Below are 7,684 nucleotides of genomic sequence, written 5' to 3'. Positions count from 1 at the left end.
TAAAACAGAAGACTGAATGTATAAGCACCATTCTTTTTACACGAGGTTTTTAAAAATCATGGAGATACCACTATGTGTCAATTATTATATGAATACATTCAAATATGTTACCTCATTTCCAAAGAAGTGTGATTTAGACACCATGAAACTTAAGGTTATAAACTCAGGAAAAAGCAATCTGCATTATCATGTCTCCAACAAAAATCACAATCCAATTAGGAGGTTATTATGAAAACACTGTGCTAAAGACTTTTCTATCCAGCATCTCTGTCCTATTGCTATTTCCTGAAGTCTCCATAGACTCACAGGCAGAGTTGGCCCCTCTTCCATGGCTTGTCCCTGGTTCTCACAGTTTCTGCCTCCTCATGGTGTAGCACCCTAGGTACTCTCACTCTCTGCAAAGCCCACAAAGCCAGGCTTCTCTCTCATTACCTAGAGCAGTGCCTGGAACCTAGAAAGTTTTTATCAGATATTCCTGAATAAATAAATTACAAGATTCTCTCCAGCGTGCTTGGAATATTTGCCTGAGTCCTCCTGGGAAAAAGAATGCTATTAAGGCCAGCATTATATTACATTCACTCAACAATCAATTCTCTCTGAATCTGCATGGGGGATTTGCACACAGTAAACACTGGATGAACAATATTTGAATTTAGCAAATAAAGGGATTGCTGTGTGGGTATAAAGATTATTTTAAAGTCAAAGTATTTGGACAGAAAGAAACCTTATCTGAACTTCCTTTATCTGACTAAAGCAGAGCCTCCTGAAAATACAGCTGCCATGAATGCCCCCCCACCCACCCCCCGCCCCCACACACCCCTCAGGGAGTTTCCTGAGAATTCAGCTGTTATAGAGACAAATTGCCTGTTTCCATTAGTATAAAGAAGCTCACAGAATCTTCCATGCTATCCCACAGAAGCCTTAAAATTCTTCTTGTTAAATCTGTATATAAATCTTTGTTTCTGGCTATTTAAGGAGTTACTCATTACTGAGAAACTCCTGGTTGCCCCTTTGAATGATTTTTTTTGTTGTAATTTTGTTTATCATCTGTTAATTCAAAAGTCCTCAATGACTAGAGCATAAGATTATAAAGGGAAAAATTTCCTCCCAACACCATTACAACCATGATGATCTGTTCTTTGATACCAGAAATCTTGCTTTCAACGGCTGGTTTCTAGACCACACTATTAGTTCAATTGTTTCATTGCTAACTGATATCTGATATTTGCCACAAGGATATTAAATGTTATAGATCATCTGCAAGATAGTTTAGCAGAAAATTAAATTCATTGCAGGGATTTTCCTGGTGGTCCAGTGTTTAAGATTCAGCCTGCCAATGTAGGGGGCACGAGTTCCATCCCTGATTTGGGAAGATCCCACATGCCTCAGGGCAACTAAGCCTGCTTGTGGCAACTACTGAGCCCATAAACCTAGAGCCCTTGCCACACAACAATAGAAGCCAATGCAATGAGAAGCCTGCATACCACAACTAGAGAGTAATCCTGTTCACTACAACTAGAGAAACCCTGTGTGCATCAAGGAAGACCCAGTGAGTCCAAAAATAAGTAAACGATTTTTTTTAATTCATTGTATGAAGCAGAATCGGTCATCAATATATTTTCTCAACTGGACAATGATAGTACTCAACCATTTCCAACCTCAGCATACTTTGAAAATCAAAATTTCACGTTGCATCTGTGATTATTACAATCTTTCCTTGCGCATCTTCTGAACAGGGTTCCTGAATGCTCTGTCTCATCTGTAGTTTTGGCCCAGTCAGGGCACACTCCCTTTTTGGATGGTACTGTGGGATTGAACACCATGTGGTATCTTTCCAATCTCTGAAGTCCATTCAGCTATTCTCTCAGTCAGCGTGTCAGGTCATATCCACTGGGCTCCAGTTAGGCAGCAAGGCTAAGGCAGTCAGTATGAGAAAGAGAGGAAAAGGGCTGGATTCCATCAAATGCTTTCCTCTCCAACACTGAATTTCAGAAACAGATGAGGCTGGATAAAGACTAATAAAGATTCTTTGCTTGATCGAACTTTGATCAAGCTTCAGAATGTTCTCCTCGGCCTACCTGTACACTTTTAGCAAGAACTCTGCTGAATTAGTCTAGTTCCCAATCCTCCTTAGTTAGTCATCCTTGATATCTGATCAGGAGGATTTGGGGTGACCCATCCAAATAAGATTCCTGATGAAGATATTAGAGAGGGTTATCATAACCCTGGCTAAAAGCCACTTCTTAAATTATGTGTTTGAATGCATAACTGATTGTAGCAACCTAAATACCGCAATTATTGATTTTGCCAAATTTATTTGCACTTTTCAGAAGTATCACATGAACTACTTTAGCATTGACATAACATAAAGAGTTTACACTGTTTTTGTGTAAAAGTAGCTATGGTGTTATAGTGGTAAAAAACTTGCCTGACAATGCAGGAGACATAAGAGACACTGGTTCTATCCCTGGGCCAAGAAGATTCCCTGGAGAAGAGCATGGCAACACACTCCAATACTCTTGCTTGGAGAATCCTATGGACAAAGAAGCCTGACAGGCTACAATCCATGGCATTGCAAAGAGTGGGACACAACTAAAGTGACTCAGCACTATGTATCCAGGTATGGTGTTAGGCTTTTTTATTTTTTAATTTTTTTTCTTTAGCTCATATGTATACTAGAAAATAGTACTTTTTACTTATTAAGTGATAACTGAATGTGAATTGTATTGTTAAATCGACTTCATTCATATATTTTTTTCTCTAAATTGCACAAAACACACAAAAATGAGACCAGCAGGAAATACTGAGAATTTGAGTAACTTAAATATTCCAGAGAGGTTCCAATTTGCCCTTACAGGATGTGTGGTCCAAAAGCATATGCCTCCTCTCCCAAAGTAAGCTGCCATACCCTTGGACCTACTCACCATTCTCATTTTTGTTTCCAATGATTATTATTTTCTAAAAGCATTTTCTTTTTTAAGATTTTCCTTGATATGGACAATTTTTAAAGACTTTATTGAATTTGTTACAATATTACTTTTGCTTTATGTTTTGTTTTATTGACCGGGAAGCATGTGGGATCTTAGCTCCCTGTGTCTATGTGTTCAGTCACTCTGTCATGTCCAACTCTCGACAGCCCCGTGGACTACTGCCCACCAGGCTCCTGTGTTCATGGAATTTTCCAGGCAAGGATATTGGAGCAGGTTTCCATTTCCTTCTCCAGGGCATCTTTCCCACCCAAGGATCAAACCTGCATCTCTTGGCTCTCCTGCATTGATAGGTAGATTTTTTACAACTAGTGCCACCTGTTGTTACTGTTTAGTTGCTCAGTCATGTCTGACTCTTTGTGACCCCATGGACTGCAGCATGCCAGGCTTCCCTTTTCTTCACTATCTCCCAGAGTTTGTTCAAAGTCATGTCCATTGAGTCAGTGATGCCATCCAACCATCTCATCCTCTGTTGTCCCCTTCTCCTCTTGCCTTCAATCTTTCCCAGCAACAGGGTCCTTTCCAATGAGTCAGCTCTTCGCATCAGGTGGCCAAAGTATTGGAGCTACAGCCTCAGCATCAGTCCTTCCAATGAATATTCAGGGTTGATTTCCTTTAAGACTGACTGGTTTGAGCTCCTTGCAATCCAAGGGACTCTCAAGAGTCTTCTCCAGCACCAGTTTGAAAGTATCTATTCTTCTACACTCAGATTTCTTTATGGTCCAGCTCTCACATTCATACATGACTACTGGAAAAACCATAGTTTTGACTATACAGATATTTATCATCAAAGTGATGTCTCTACTTTTTAATACATTGTCTAGGTTTGTCATAGCTTTTCTTCCAAGGAGCAAGTGTCTTTTAATTTCATGGCAGCAGTCACTGTCCTCAGGGATTTTGGAGTCCAAGAAAATAAAATCTCTCACTGTTTCTATTGTTTCACCATCTATTTGCCATGAAGTGATGGGACCAGATGCCAAAAATCTTAGTTTTTTGAATCAAGAGCACCACCTGGGAAGCCCATATTTACAGATAATGCCTCATACGGAAATTGAAACTACAACCTTGGTGTTAGCTCTGAGCTTTAACCAACATAGCTAACCAGCCATACCTGTGCTAACCAGCCACTTTGGGGATCGAAACTACACCCACTGCATTGGAAGACACGTTTCTACCACTGGACCATTCAGTAAGTTTCTCTACTGATTAATTTTTAAAGCTATAACTGCAAATATACATCTGCGCCCTCTGCATGCATTTCTAAAATCCTATTCAAGTGAATATTTTTTTGAAGCCTACTAAATTCCAGGCATTCTGTTAAGTGTTTAAAGAATAAAACAATGAAAAACAAAGGGAAATAAATAATTCCTACTACAAAGAGTTCAGAGTAAATAGAATGAGGCTAGACTGACAAAGAGCTGGCTTCCAGAGACATTATGATGGTACAAAGCAGAAAAGAAGCAAGTAGAGCAAGCAGCTATATCACAAAGGAATTGGAGCTGGGGAGCTGGGAACTGATCGGAGGTGTGTAAAAAAATCCTCATTTCTCAGGTTTAAAGATTGTTTAGTTTTGGGGTCAACAAAGACACAGAGAAAAGCCCTTCCAGATAAGGGGTCAGTGAGCCCATAGATAAAAAGGTGTGGGGCCTCCAGCATCCTGAAGACCTTAGCCTGGTTAAGGACTTAAACATTATTGCTTAGCTCCAAGAAACCCAAAGTGTTTTGGAAATGGGTATATTATGGTCACTTTGAATCCTCCTAGGATTCCACTGTATTTTAAGTGCCACTCTAAGCTTAATGTTGGTTAGAATTTGAGTAACTAAACATTATTATTTATTCAGTATTTTATCTCCTGTGTGCCAGTACAAAAAACAATCCAAGTTATTGCTTTGAGTGTGTTTAGTAGCCTGTGTTAATTTGTTCTGAAATGCTCTGGTGCTCAGAGCAGAGTGAACAGCAATTTGATGAACTTGCTTTACAAATAATAGTCCATGGGTGTATTTCATCATCATATTGCAAGATTAAGATGATTACTCTGAAGATTGGGAGATAAAACAACTTTCATTTGAAGCAAATGCTTCTCTTCCATTCGGAGCAAATGATTATTCATTTTCAATCTTCAGTACTGAGCTGTGATGAAAATTTGGAGCCTTTAAAGAGAGTCTTATTTCATTTTTTTTGAAGAGAAACCAAAGATAGACAGCAAAGGCATTTTCTGTCTGTGTCTTCATGGTGGTCCTAAGCGTATTATCCCTTTTAAATACCACTGTTGCAAAACAGATAATTAATTTTCATTAAAATAAACATTCCATTTGGAATATAAAGCATAATAGATAATATCAGCAATTAGTTTTATTGATAGAAATTATACAACCCAGGCAAGGAGATTCAGTAGCACAGTCTACACTGGTTCCAAAAAAAAAAAAAAAGCCTGTGCCAAAATTGCAAGAGTGAAAGTGAATAATTGAGACATGCATGAACAATTAAAATGATCCTTCCATACAAACTTACAGTGTTTTAATTCAAAGAATTTGAATTTTGTTTTGTTTGTTTTAAAATGATGTAGTTATAAATATTTTATGCAGAACACTGACCTACTTCAGTTGAGCTAAATGCAGGGAAGTGACTTCAACTAGGAAACTTTTTTATGCTTAACTTAGCTATAGCATGCATGTAGATGAAGAGAAAAATGGCCACATTTACATTTATTCATATTGATTTGTAACTTTCCTATTTACTGTTATAATATCTTCCCTTCAAACTCATAGAAGAGTGTGAAAACAGCAAGAAAATACACATATAATTAAATCAAAGCAAGATGTCCAGTTCAGTGCACAGCAGTAAGGCAAATAAATCAGCTTTTGGCTGTATATTCATCAGGCCCATGGGAATTCAGTTTATAGAATTTTCTATTTATAAGGAACCCAAGTCTTCTATGCAGAAAAATGGCATCCAACTCCAGTATTCTTGCCTTGGAAATCCCATGGACAGAGGAGCCTGGTGGGCTATGGTCCATATGGCTGCAAAGAGTCAGTCATGAGTGAGCATGCATGCACGCCAGGTCCTCTACAAGATGAAGATATGTTTGGCTCCACAAGTCCTTACAGTACAGACCAAAAATAGAAATTGAAGACGAGGTTACAGCAAGACTTTCATTCCCATAACCATCAGATGAAGGAAAAGAGAAGTCTAACTTGGATTTTTACCTTTGTTAATAGGTTAACTCTCCCATCATTCTATGCTTCATAAAAAAGAAACAATTTTTAGTGCTTTGCTGTTAATATATGCCAATGTCAGCACACACCAAAAAAAAAATAATATAGAGAATGAGGGAGTCAAAAGTGTATTTGGTCACAAATGAACCAATTTAGGGAGGCCACAATCAGCAACTATCAAAGTAGCATAATAGTTCCCTATGGTATTCCACATTCTTTGCCTGTAAAGACACTCTCTACTTTACACAAGCGCAGAACCATGCAAAAATAGCGAAGGATTAAATTGGTTAATAGCAGAGAAAATTGAGATGGTGCTCTGCAGAATCATTTCCTCCTTTGTAATTTTATGCCCAGTGGCTGGTTCATGGTTAGCCCAAATGCATAATAATTCCCTTCTCTCTTTATGTGTCTTCCACCATTTTCTTATTTGAAATAGATCACATGGTTTAATTCACTTTTGCAGGTAAGTACCATGCTACTATCTGCAATGGGCTGCTCTGTGTGCATGCATCTAAGTTGCTTCAGTCATATCCGACCGACTCTTTGTGACCCCGTGGACTGTAGCCCACCAGGCTCCTCTGTCCATGGGATTCTCCAGGAAAGAATACTGGATTGGATCGCCCTGCCCTCCTTCAGGAAATCTTCCTGATCCAGGGATCAAACCCACATCTCCTGTGGTTCCTGCATTGCAGGCAGATTCTTTACCACTGGACCATCAGGAAGCCCAAGTGAGCTGCCCTAGTGTACTTTAAAACTAACCACTGGGAATGGGGTCACTCTATACACCTTCGCTTCACTCAAAGTACACCAAGACTGTTCTCACATCAAAAACTGAAACTCCAAAGGAGTAACATCAGAAACATGGCTGAATAAGATGTCCCTTGTGGTATCTCCTACTCAACAATAACAGTTTAGCATCATTTCACCAACAAAAGTGCTTTTTTGGGAGCTGTAGTACCCAACACCATACAAGAGACCATGGAAGAATCTTGCCTATACATTCACCAGGTAATAGGCACACAGATCTTAGCCCTGGCTGTGGATCCTTCAGTGGTCCAAGGGCAGACTGTAGTCTCTCTCAGTCACAGTCCAGGAGCCCTGTAGAACAGTGTCTTTGACAATTATCTTGGATGAGCAACATTTTATAGGAGTCCAGGTTTCCAATGGAAAAGTTCCAGCACACTATTAGAGCAATATATGAGTACTGATGCACTGGAGAGGGTAAGACAGTTTTACTTTACTGACATCAGCCCGCACAAAGTGGCATGATTCTGTGACTAGTGAGAATTTCTTGGCATGTGATTTTGTTATGTGGAGGAAGTAAGAATGTGTCAGTGACTGCCCAGCTCCCCAACTATGTGAGATGATGCCAAAGAAGCAAAAAGTCTCAATTCTCTCTTCTTCTATCCAGAGTACTGAGTTGCAAGGTGTGTGACTCCGAATTAGGACAAGGCTGAGAGAGTGGGGCGTAGGACCCTGGTA

The sequence above is a fragment of the Giraffa tippelskirchi genome, chromosome 1 (assembly GCF_054371585.1).
Source record: "Giraffa tippelskirchi isolate mGirTip1 chromosome 1, T2T-mGirTip1v1.2.pri, whole genome shotgun sequence".
NCBI classification, from domain to species: domain Eukaryota; kingdom Metazoa; phylum Chordata; class Mammalia; order Artiodactyla; family Giraffidae; genus Giraffa; species Giraffa tippelskirchi.
The sequence above is the reverse complement of the archived record's forward strand: the minus strand, read 5'-3'. Positions refer to the sequence as shown.